Genomic DNA, 13083 nt, shown 5'->3' with positions numbered 1-13083 from the left:
AATAAAAGTGGTAGAAAAAATCATAAGTTAACAAGGGGATTTTTTTTAAAGTATAGTAAACACAAACCAAAACACTGTGTTAAATTTAATTTGATCACACTAAGTTGGTATTATGGTGGTCAGACAGGAGAATTAGGTGAGAATATTTAAATGTTTAAAAAAGGAGGTAGAAAAAAGATGGGGAATTATAGGCCGGTTAGCTTAACTTCTGTCGTGGAATGCCTGAATCTACTATCAAGGAAGAAATAACAAGACGCTGTGGGATCATGTTCAACTAACGACCGAAATCGGTGAGTGGTGAAAACAGCCTCTTTATTCAGCAATCACAGCACAAATTTGAGGCGGCAAAAAAATCCTGAAATACAAGAGCCCCTTTATACACAGTTCTTACATATATTAAAATCTCATTGCTATAATGTTACATTTTTTTATCTGGAGTAACACAAAGGTTTGAAGGGCTTCTACCCTGGGAGACAGGAGATGGGTGAAAACATGATAAATTCTGGCCGCTACTTTGAATGGGATGTCTGTCCAGTCTGCTTGCATAATTAGGAGATGTTAGCCCATTTATCTTTTAAATTAGTAACTGTTAGTAAAAATACTAGGCCTAAATGATGTAAGTAAGTTATAAATCGTAATAAAATAATAAACGATGTTAAACTGATTACTGCAGCTGTATGGTGAAATTTATTTCCTATTTGCTGGTATGAGTTTCATTAATTCATGCAATTTCAAGTAAGTGCTGTTTTGTCAGTTAGTTTCTTAAAGGGATAATGGCCCAGTTAAAAGGTATTTAACAGGTACCTAATCTATTCAGGGTCACAAGATGGTTGGTAAGGGCTGATTAATATTCAGATGTTTCATGGAGACTTGATGGGGATGGTTTTGTTATGTATGCTGATAAGGTGTGGAAATGCAGTAATGGGTTTGAGAGGGTTGTTTTTAAATTTGGATACTACAGACCTGTGGTTTTATGAATGAATGAAACTGTGTTATAGTAAATAATGGGTTACTAAAGGGTTATGAATGAATGAACAGGAACCGGGTATTTATGAATATAGCGAGGTGGTGAGTGAGTTGATAACACAATATCTCATTACACAGTATCTCATAGTAGCCCCTTTTGATTCTACTGAGACCTCTTGAAGAGAGTCACACAATCTGTATCCTAGCTTACAGACTTTTAACAGTTTGGCAACTACACTTTACAAAACAAAAACATCCACAATTGAAATAACAATAAAAAACATCATGGTGGTCAGTCGCTGTATTGTGGAATACCCATTTGATTTGGGAGGCATGATTCCAGGCCTCCTTTCCTCGGACCTTGACAGCACTGGCATGGTCCTTTCCAATTCACACCTAAGGGTTCCTTGTGGGTCTTTTTCACAAGAACCGACTCGGCTGCAACAGTGTTGTGACCTCCCTCCAGAGAGCCATTCCAGGCAGCCGATACCTAAGAGGAAGCAGAACTTAAAGCATTGGTTAGTAAGACAGTAAGATGACAGTCTGCAGCAAAACGGGAGCCTGTGTAAAGGTTGGCAGACTGATCCTCTGCTGTTCTGTAGGCATCAGTTAGAGCCTATATTTCTGTTGCTTGTGCAGATGCTCCAGGGGTAGGTTTCCCAATGTCAAGACAGTGCTGAATATTTTGACAGTCCATCCGGTTTTTCTGGTATCTGTAGTTAATATCCTGTTTGGTACAAGGTCGAGATGTTCTTGTAAACGTCAGGGATTTCATTTTCAGTACTCCGCAGTCATCTTTGCTTTTAGCCCAGATGGGGTGAACTTTTAATTCTTCGTTTTGTAGAGTTCTGATGTCCATCATCAAAATGTAAAGATGAAATCAGCTGGGTGAGGGTATCCATTCTGAGGAGCGGCTGGGCTGCAGGTCCAACCCATATATGGTTTACTAACTTGGAGGCTGAAATCAAAGTGTATGGGTTTGCCAGTTTGATTTCAATCCTGTCAACTCCTGCTTCATAAGCTGTCCTCACTGTCCCGTCTAGAGGAGTTTGGTTTCATACCTCTGGGATAGGCACTAGGAAAAAGTGAGCACTGCAGATGCTGGAGGTCAGAGTTGAAGAGTGTAGTGCTTGAAAAGCACAGCCGATCAGGCAGCATCCGAGGAGCAGGAGAGTCGACGTTTCGAGCATAAGCTCTTCATCAGGAATGAAGGGTGGCCCAAGGACTGAGATATAAATGTGACAGGGATGGGGCTGGGGCAAAGGTAGCTGAGAACGTGATAGGTAGATGAAGGTTGGGTGAAGGTGATAGGTTGGAGAGGACGATAGAGCGGATATGTGGGAAGGAAGATGGACAGTTCAGGAGGGTGGTGCCGAATTGAAAGGTTGGATCTGGGTAAGGTGGGCGGAGGGGAAATGAAGAAACTGGTGAAATATATATTGATATGGTTGGAGGGTCCCAAGGCAGAACATGAGGCATTCTTCCTCCAGGGGTGGGGTGGCTAGACTTTGGCAGTGGTGGAGGCGTAGGACTTGCATGTCCCTGGTGGAGTGGGAGAGAGAGTTAAATTGTTTGGCCACAGGGCGGTGGGGTTGTTTAGTGTGTGTCCCAGAAATGTTCTCTGAAATTTCCGCTAGTTGCTGTCCTGTCTTCCCAATGTAGAAGACACGACATTGAGAGCAAAAGACACTGGAGATGACCTGTGTGGAAGTACAGGTAAATCTCTGTCGGATGTGGAAGGATCTTTTGGAGTCTTGGAGAAATGTGAGGGGAAAAGTGTGGGCGCAGCATTTGCACTTCTTGCGGTGGCAGGGGAAGGTGCAGTGAGTGGAGGGTGAGTTGGTGGGGGGCATGGACCTAGCAAGGGAGTCGTGGAGGAAATTGTCTTTCCGGAACGTAGATGGGGTGGGGCAGGAAGTATATCCCTGGTGATATGGTCTGTTTGTAGATGGTGGAAGTGGCAGAGGATGATGTGATGTATCCGAGGTTGGTGGGGTAGAAGGTGCAGACCAGGGAGGCACGGGATTCTGTCTTTGTTGTGATTTGAGGGGTGAGGTTCAGGAGCGGAGGTGTGGGAAGTGGAGGAGATGCGCTGGAGGGCATCTTCAACTACATGGGAGGGGAAATTGCAGTCTTTGAAGGAGGAAGCCATCTGGAATGTTCTGTGGTGGATATGGTCCTCTTGGGAGTAGATACTGCAGAGGTGGAAGAATTGAGAATAAGGGATAACATTTTTACTGGAGGCAGGGTGGGAGGAGGTCAAGTCCGGATAGCTGTGGGAGTCATTGGGTTTGAAGTAGATGTCGGTGTTGTGTCAGTCGCCATAAATGGAAATGGAGAGGTCCAGGAAGGGGAGGGAATTGTCTGAGATAGTCGGGTTTAATGTGTTAATGAAGTTGATGAACTGTTCAATCCCTTTGTGGGAGCAAGAGGTGGCACTTATACAGTTATCAATGTGACGGAGGAAAAGGTGGGGAGGGGTGTCAATGTAACTGTGGAAGATGGACTGTTCCACGTACCTGAAGAAGAGGCAGGCAAAGCTGGGGCTCATTTGGGTGTCCATGGCTACCCCTTTGGTTGAACTGATCCTCACTCTCAACAATTTCTCCTTCGAATCTTCCCACTTTCTACAGACCAATCGAATGAATGTGTCAGTGGAAGGGTACTCGGATCAGCAGGAGAGGAAGAAATGGAAGGCTTGGAGGCCTTCATCATGTTGAATGGATGTGTAAAAGGACTGGATGCGAAGATGAGGCGTTGGGGGCCGGAGAAACAAAAGTAATGGAGGAGGTGGAGAGTGTTGGTGGTGTCCCAAATGTATGTGGTGAGATCCTGAACCAAGGGGGACAGGATGGTGTCAAGGTACGCAGAGTTAAGTTCGATGGGGCAGGTGCAGGCTGAGATGATGGGTTGACCCGGGGCAGTCAGATTTGTGAATTTTGAGTACGAGGTAGAACTGGGTGGTGTGGGGTTGACGAACTGAGGTTGGAGGCTGTTGGTGGGAGATCCCCTGAGATGATGAGGTTATGGATGGTCTGGGAGATGATATTTGTTGATGGGAAGTGAGGTTGTGGCTGAGGAGGTGTCTGCAAGTTGGCACCTGGATTCAGCGGTGTAGAGGTTGGTGCAACAGATCACCTTCACCCCCACCTTCATCTGCCTCCCAGCTACCTCCCCACCGCAGCCCAGCTCCATTCCACCCCACCACCCCATCCCCCAACCCCCATTTATCTCTCAGCCCCTTGGGCCACTCCCTCATTCCTGGTGAGGGGCTTATGCTCGAAACATCGACTCTCCTACTCCTCAGATGCTGCCTGATTGGCTGTGCTTTTCTAGCAACACACTCTTCAATTCTGAGGTAGGCATGTTGATTTTGTTTCTGTGTTCAAAAGAGACTCAATGTCCAGGTTGTTGGCTCTCATGTTCAGATATAGTCCGCCTCCCCTCTGCTAGCATAAAGCCAGTAGGAGCATAAAAGAGTACCAGGCAGGCTCTTTCAGTTTTTTTTTGTTGAGTTTAGCAGCTCCTGCTGTTCCTGGATGGCTAGCTTTTACAACCATTCTAGGAGATTGGTGTTACTCCCCACTTCCAGGGTCTCCTCTTCCTCATTGCTTAGTAGGCAATTTCTCCCCTTTCCTTTTTGCCAGCACCTCCTGGTCCAGTTGCCTTCCTTCTTACAGACATAACTTTTCCCTGGGCATTTGTCTTGGGTTCTCCACATGTTATTAAGGGTCTATCCCATTTGCTCCATCTGTAGGGTTTGCAGTTTGATGCCCATATCTCTGTCGAGCTGATGGGCTGGTCCACCAATTCACAGTAATTAGTCCCCCTCTGGTCTCAGTCTGGTTTGATGAGCTTTAATATTTTAGTGAGCTCAAGTTTAAGTCTGGCCACAAAAGCAGACTTCAGCGGGCCATAATCACAAAATTGCTGTCATCCTGCACATTTGAGACTTCTGCATATTCTTTCCAGATTGTCCTAAACCTTTCCTCATATTCTGTAACTTCTGTGGGTTTTTGACAGCAAGCTGTGACTTTTGTCTAATCAGTCTAATGTGGACTATACCCCTGTAACTATTGTTTTATTGCAGTCTAGCCAGTTTGCAGTTCCTGCTTGTACTCTCCAAGAGCATCTTTGACTGCCTCAGGAAGGTGGCATCCTTCTCTTTTAGTTACAATAACATTCAGAATCTGTACCCTGTCCCAGAGAATGGAACATCTATATTCCGCCTAACTGGTCTAGGCTTTCCCATGTCTTCATTGGCCCTTTCTTTGGGTGAGGCATTTCTTTAGACCACCTGTCCATATTCTTAGGGGTCGCAGATCCATACACAGTGTGCATTTCAGTCCAGAGTACCAGAACAATCACCTCAGTGCCATCCTCTAATCTCTGCCTGACCATTTTTTCTATCTTTACTTTCCTGATTTTAAGGGTTTGTAAAAATGGTACTGGGGATATGAGGTCCTCATCACCTTCACTGCGGGAGTCTCTCTGTTTTCCAAGGGCAATAACTAGTTTTTCCGAATCCCTTCCTGGATGTTTTGGGTGATCGGGTACAAATCTGTGTGTGCTTGAGAACCGGGGAAGAAACTGACAGGATTGTTATCTCATCCTTCTTGTTTTTTTTTAAACTCCTGAATTTTAAATTGAGCTGTTTCCTCTTTAGATCTTTCTTTCTGCATCTGGTCATGCATTGGTTTTCATTGCTCTTTAAGTTGAGTTACTTCACAATCATGGGCTGATCGGGGCATGACTTCATTTCTGTGGCAAATTTGTCCCATTAATATAAGGGACCATTTAACCCTGCCTTTATTTTTCTGTCAAATGTTTTTTCCCCAGACTCATCTCATGTCACCGAGGGTCTGCTGTTCTTGGGGCACATTATACTTCTGCCCGATCTTGGTCAGGGTGTTCCATAACGAGAGCTGTACCTCAAGGTAGTTCCACAGCTATTTCTTCCTCTGTTATGTCAGGAGGGGCTAGCTCGCCTCTGAAGATTGTAGGCAGTTTCCCAGGGTCACTCATGATCACCCAAATTCACGCGTCATGGACAATTTTCTGCCATGGGCAATTCCCTACCATAGACTATGTTAGCAGATCTGAGGTCTAGAGGCAGGGGATTCAAAATAAATAAAACAGACAATTCACGAAAGGTTCGGTATCGCATTCAGGGACTAGATCACAACTCTCAGATGGAAGTTTCTTATCCTCGAAGAACTGTCAATGACCGATCAATTTAGACTATGCCCCCAGCAATCCTGTCCAACTATGCCAAGTTGTGGGATCGTGTTCAAATAATGACCGAAATCAGTGAGTGGCGAAAAACAGCCTTTTTATTCAGCAATCACAGCACAAAGTCGAGGCAGCAATAGAATCCCGAAATACAGTTCTTACAAGAGCGCCATAATACACAGTTCTTACATATATTAAAATCTCATTACTATTGTGTTACATTTTTTATCTATAGTACACAAAGGGTTGAAGGGCATCTGCCCTGGGAGACAGGAGATGGGTGAAAACATGATAAATTCTGGCTGCTACTTCGGATGGGATGTCTGTCCAGTCTGCTTGCATAATTAGGAGATGTTAGTCCATTTATCTTTTAAATTAGTAACTATTAGTAAAAATACTAGGCCTATATGCTGTAAGTAAATTAGAAATCGTAATAAGATAATAAAAGATGTCAAACTGATTATTGCAGCTGTGTGGTGAGACTTATGAAAGGCAGGTCATACTTAACTAATCTACTGGAATTCTATGAAGACATTATAAGCACAGTGGACAACAGGGATGCAGTAGATGTGCTGTACCTAGATTTCCAAAAGGCATTCGATAAAGTGCCGCACAAAAGGCTGCTACATGAGGTATCAATGCATGGCGTTATGGGTAATATATTAACATGGATAGAAGATTGGTTAATAGAATTGGTTCATGCATTATAGAAACTCAAACTCACTGCCAACCAGAAATTAACGCATGGTTTGCCTCAGGGATCAGTGTTGGGACTGCAATTACTCACAAGTTATATAGATGATTTGGAGTTGGGGACCACGTGAAGTGTGTCAAAGTTTGCGGCTGGCACTAAGATGAGTGGTAGGGCAAAGCGTAAAGAGGAATGTGAAACTTTGCAGAGGGACATAGATACTTTAAGTGAGTGGGCAAAAGTCTGGCAGATGGAGTACAATATTAATAAATGTGAAGTCATCCATTTTAATAGGAATAACAATAAAAAAAGACATTATTTGAATGGTAAAAAAAATTACAGCATGCTGCTGCGTAAAGGGACCTGGATGTCCTTGTGCATGAATCACAGAAATTTGGCCTGCAGGTGAAAACAAATACTTAGTAAGGCAAATGAAATGTTGTCCTTCATTGCTAAAGGGATTGAGTTTAAAAAGAGGGAGATTATGTTGTAGCTGTATAGGGTGCTGGTGAGGCCACACCTGGTGTACTACATGCAGTTTTTGTGTCCTGACTTGAAAAAGGATATACTGGCACTAGAGGAGTACAGAACAGATTCACTGGGTTAATTCTGAAGTTGAGAGGGTTGGGTTACAAGGCAAAACTGAGTAGACTGGGATTATATCATAGTCATAGAGATGGACAACACCAAAACAGATCCTTTGGTTCAACCCATCCATGTCGACCAGATATCCCAACCGAATCTAGTCCCACCTGCCAGCACCTGGCCCATATCTCTCCAAACCCTTCCTATTCATATACCCATCCGGATGCCTTTTAAATGTTGTAATTGTACTAGCCTCCACCAATTCCTCTGGCAGCTTATTCCATACATGTACTACCCTCTGCATGAAAAAGTTGCCCCTTAGGTCTCTTTATACCTTTCCCCTCTCATTCTAAACCTATGCTCTCTAGTTCTGGACTCCCCGACCCCAGGGAAAAGACTTTGTCTATTTATCCTATCCATGCCCCTCATGATTGTATAAACCTCTATAAGGTCACCCCTCAGCCATGACGCTCCAGGGAAAACAGCTGTAGCTGATTCAACCTTTCCCTATAGCTCAAATCCTCCAAGCCTGGCAACATCCTTGTAAACTTTTTCTGAACCCTTTCATGTTTCACAACATCCTTCCAATAGGAAGGAGACCAGAACTGCATGCAATATTCCAACAGTGGCCAAACCAATGTCCTGTACAGCTTCAACATAACCTTTGAACTCCTGTACTCAGTACTCTGACCAATAAAGGAAAACATACCAAACACCTTCTTCACTATCCTATCTACCTGCAACTCCACTTTGAAGGAGCTATGAACCTGCACTCCAAGGTCTCTTTGTTCAGCAACACTCCCTAGGACCTGACCATTAAGTGTACAAGTCCTGCCACGATTTGCTTTCCCAAAATGTAGCACCTTACATTTATCGAAATTAAACTCCCATCTGCCACTCAGCCCATTTGCCCTTCTGATCAAGATCCCATTATAATCTGAGCTAACCTTCTTCACTGTCCACTACACCTCCAATTTTGGTGTCACCTGAAAACTTACTCACTACAGCTCTTTTGATCACCTAGTGGGACCAGTACCAATCCTTGTGGCACTCCACTGGTCACAGGCCTCCAGTCTGAAAATCAAGCTTCTACCACCACCCTCTGTGTTCTACCTTTGAGCTTGTTCTGTATCCAAATGGCTAGTTCTCCCTGTATTCCATGAGGTCAAACCTTGCTAACCAGTCTCCCATGGGGAACCTTGTCGAACACCTTACTGAAGTCCAAATAGATCATATCTACCGCTCTGCTCTCATCAATCCTCTTTGTTACTTCTTCAGAAAACTTAATCAAATTTGTGAGACATGATTCCCCACACATAAAGCCATGTTGATTATCCCGAATCAATCCTTGCCTTTCCAAATACATGTATATCCTGTCCCTCAGGATTCCATCCAACAACTTGCCCACCACCGTCCTTATCACCTTTCTTAAACAGTGGCACCATGTTAGCCAACCTCCAATCTTCCAGCACCTCACCTGTGACTATTAATGATACAAATATCTCAGTCAGAGGCCCAACAATCACTTCCCTCGCTTCCCACAGAGTTCTAGGGTATACCTGATCAGGTTCTGGGGATTTATCCACTTCTATGCATTTCAAGACATCCAGCAGTTTCTCCTCTTGTAATATGGACATTTTTCAAAATGTGACCATCTATTTCCCTATATTCTATACCTTCAATGTCCTTTTCCAGAGCAAATACTGATGCAAAATTCTCGTTTAGTATCTCCCCCATCTCCTGCAGCTCCACATAAAGGCCTCCTTGCTGATCTTTGAGGGGCCGTATTCTCTCCCTAGTTACCCTTTTGTCCTTAATGTATTTGTAAAATCCCTTTGGGTTCTCCTTAACTCTATTTGTCAAAGCTATCTCATGTCCCCTTTTTGCCCTCCTGATTTCCCTCTTAAGTATACTTCTACTTCCTTTATACTCTTCTAAGGATATACCTGAGATATGCTTCCTTCTTTTTCTTAACCAAACCCTTAATTTCTTTAGTCATCCAGCATTCCCTCTACCTACCAGCCTTTCCTTTCACCCTAACAGGAATATATTGTCTCTGGACTTCTGTTATCTCATTTTTAAAGGCTTCCCATTTTCTCACCATCCCTTTACCTGCGAACATCTGCCCCCAATCGGCTTTTGAAAGTTCTTGCCTAATACCGTCGGAATTGGCCCTTCTCCAATTTAGAACTTCAGTGTTTAGATCTGGTCTATCCTTTTTCATTACTATTTTAAAACTAATAGAAATATGGTTGCTGGTCCCAAAGTGCTCCCCCAGTGACACCTCAGTCACCTGCCCTGCTTTATTTCCCAAGACGAGGTCAAGTTTTGCATCTTCTCTAGTAGGTACATCCACATACTGAATCAAACATTTTCTTGTACACTCCTAACAAATTCATCTCCATCTAAACTCTTAACACTATGGTAGTCCCAGTCTATGTTTGGAAAGTTAAAATCCCCTACCATAACCATTCTATTATTCTTACAGATAACTGAGATCTCCTTACAAATTTCTTTCTCAATTTCCCTCTGACTATTAGGAGGTCCATAATACAATCCCAATAAGGTAATCATCCATTTCTTATTTCTGAGTTCCACCCAAATAACTTCCCTGGATGTATTTCCGGAAATATCCTCCCTCAGCACAGCTATAATGCTATCCCTTATCAAAAACGCCACTCCCCCTCCTCTCTTGCCTCCCTTTCTGTCCTTCCAGTAGCATTTGTATCCTGGATATTAAGTTGCCTGTTCTGTCCATCCCTCAGCCATGTTTCTGTAATTGCAATGATATCCCAGTCCCATGTTCCTAACCATGCCCTGAGTTCATCTGCCTTCCCTGTTAGGCCTCTCGCATTGAAATAAACGCAGTTTACTTTATCAGTTCTACCTTGCTCTCTGCTTTGTCCCGCCTGCCCAGACTGTTTGACTTGCCTTTGTTCTCAGCTGCACCAGTCTCAGATTGATGTCGTTCCTCATTACCTCCCTGGGTCTCACCCCCCGACCTTACTAGTTTAAATCCTCCTGAGCAGCTCCAGCAAATTTCCCTGCCTGTATATTTGTCCCTATAATTTAAGTGCAATCCATCCTTCTTGTACAGGTCATTTCTAACGCAGAAGAGCTTCCAATGATCCAAAAATGTGAATCCTTCTTCCATACACCAGTTTCTCAGCTAGGCATACATCTGCTATACCCTCCTATTGCTGCCCTCACTAGCTCGTAGCACCAGGAGTTATCCAAATATTACAATTCTTGAGGACCTCTTTTTTAAAATTCCTGCCTAACTCTCTGTAATCTCCCTTCAGAATCTCAACCTTTTCCCTTCCTATGCTATTGGTTCCAATGTGTACAATGACTTCCTACTGTCCCCTCTTCCCCTCAAGAACATTCTGCACACTCTCTGAGACATCCTTGACCCTGGGACCAGGGAAGCAACACAACCATTCTGATTTTTCGCTGCTGGCCACAGAAACGTCTGACTGTACCTCGGACAAGAGAGTCCCTCAGCACAATCGATCTCTTGAAATCCGACGTACTCATCATTGCAGTAGAGCCAGTCTCAACACTAGAAACTTGGCTGTTCCCCTGAGAATCCATCACCAGCTACATTCTATTTCCTTTATACTCTTCTAAGGATTCACTTGATCTATCCTGTCTGTACCTGAGATATGCTTCCTTCTTTTTCTTAACCAAACCAGCTACATTTTCCAAAACAACATACACTTGTTTGAAATGGGTACAGCCACAGAAGACTCCTGCGCTAACTGACTACCTCTCTTACCTTTCCTGGAGTTAACCCATCTATGTGACTGTATCTGCGACTTTTCCCCCTTCCTATAACTGCCATCCATCCATAACATCCCCTTGCTCTTGCAAATTCATCATTGCCTCTGTCTCTCCAATCAATCCATTCGATATGACAGGATTCGCAACCAACAGCATTTATTGCAGATGTAATCCTCAGTAACCTGTAAAATCTCCCTCAACTCCCACATTCGACAAGAAGAGCATATCACTCTACTAAAGGCCATTTTTGCTTCTTTCAATCTACAGACCCAGAAAATAGCACTATCTTATTCCTCTACAAAAGAACTGATCCAGGTTAAATTAATACTTATGGCTTAAATTTTATGTTTAATCAAGAGACATATCTCATAAAACATATAATCAAGAAAAAAACCCACTCTACTCAGTACTGCAGACTTACTACAAGGCCATGCTTAAAATATCCACTTATCTGTTTCTGTGCTGTGACCTCTCCCAAATAGGTGCCTCCAAGATCAGATGTGCATTTCACTGTTTGTTCATTTTCCCAGCCGCACTCTGATGTCCAGTGATACGTGAATTCAAACAGCAAAGGCAGTAACTGTGCAGGTTCACTGCTCTATCAGTTAGCAATGTAGGTTTCTTTCTCTCTCTGTCTCCTACACTGACCTCACCATGTGCTTCCTTTGTCTGTTCCTCTCCCTTTTAAAAGTGCTATTGTTTCGACTTTTTTTCTCTTTGAAGTTCCAAAGCAGCACAACAGCATATAAAACAGTAATTGCTGCTCCTGGAATTCGAGGAAATCACCTCTAATGCCTAAAATACCTCAAAAAAGGAGCAGCTAGTACAGCCAGATATTTTTCCCATCCTCCATCTTGGATTACCTGGATTGGAATTTAGAAGAATGAGGGGGGATTTTATAGAAACATATAAAATTATCAAGGGAATAGATAAGGTAGAGGTAGAGAGGATGTTTTCACTGGCAGGTGTAGCTTAGACAAGAGGGCATAGCCTCAAAATTAGGGAGAGCAGATTTAGGACTGAATTGAGAATGAACTTCTTCACCCAAAGGGTTGTTAATCTATGGAATTCATGCCCAGGTTTCCTCAGTAAATCGTTTTGAAGCTAAGTTAGATACTTGTTTGAACAGTAAAGGAATTAAGGATTATGGAGAAAGGGCGTGTAAGTGGAGCTGTGGCCATGAAAAGATCTGCCGTGATCTTATTGAAGAGCGGAGCAGGCTCAAAGGGCCAGATGGTCTACTCCTGTTCCTAGGTCTTGTGTTCCTATACTCACATTGGATTCCCAAGTGAAAATTTAACAAAGTTGTGGGAAGGACTCCAAATAAGAATCCTGCCTTAATACCAGTTATCGCTGACCTACGTACTATTTGCGAGGTCAGGGATTATGTGGGAGCTGCACAACATTCCTGAACCTCCCAAAGACCAATCAGCAACTATAATGGATTTGCTGGAGGCACTCTGGGAGATTCTCCATTGGTAGCCATTCAGTGCCAGATTGAGAGTCTGTGCATTAGGATAGAAGGGGGCTGTTGAAAGATTTTTGATGGATGAGGAGGAGAGAAGATTGAAGAAAAGCTCTTAAAAACAATCTTGAATACGGACTGTCTATAAAGATAGCAGGTGATTTGGGAGCATTTTCAAGTTGTTTGAAAATCTCAGGATGTGGATCACTGAATAGACCAAGACAGCAAAAGCACAATAAGGTTTGCAGCAAATAGCATGATCACGGGCAAGGCAGGGAAACAGAAGTTGGCAATCAGGAATGAATTTCATGCTATACTTGAATTAACACTTGAATTAATCCTGGTCTGAGATAAATCTCAT

The 13083-nt window shown here is 43.3% G+C and overlaps 1 protein-coding gene across 1 annotated transcript in view; it reads left to right on the top strand.

Annotated features, from left to right (window-relative positions):
* rad54b (RAD54 homolog B) overlaps window positions 1-13083 on the top strand; it is a 205160-nt gene that overhangs the window by 140190 nt on the left and 51887 nt on the right. The gene's annotated exons all lie outside the window — the stretch shown is intronic.

The sequence above is a fragment of the Hemiscyllium ocellatum genome, chromosome 4, assembly GCF_020745735.1.
Source record: "Hemiscyllium ocellatum isolate sHemOce1 chromosome 4, sHemOce1.pat.X.cur, whole genome shotgun sequence".
Classification (NCBI taxonomy): domain Eukaryota; kingdom Metazoa; phylum Chordata; class Chondrichthyes; order Orectolobiformes; family Hemiscylliidae; genus Hemiscyllium; species Hemiscyllium ocellatum.
Note: the sequence above shows the minus strand (reverse complement) of the source record. Positions and strands in the feature narration are given on the sequence as shown.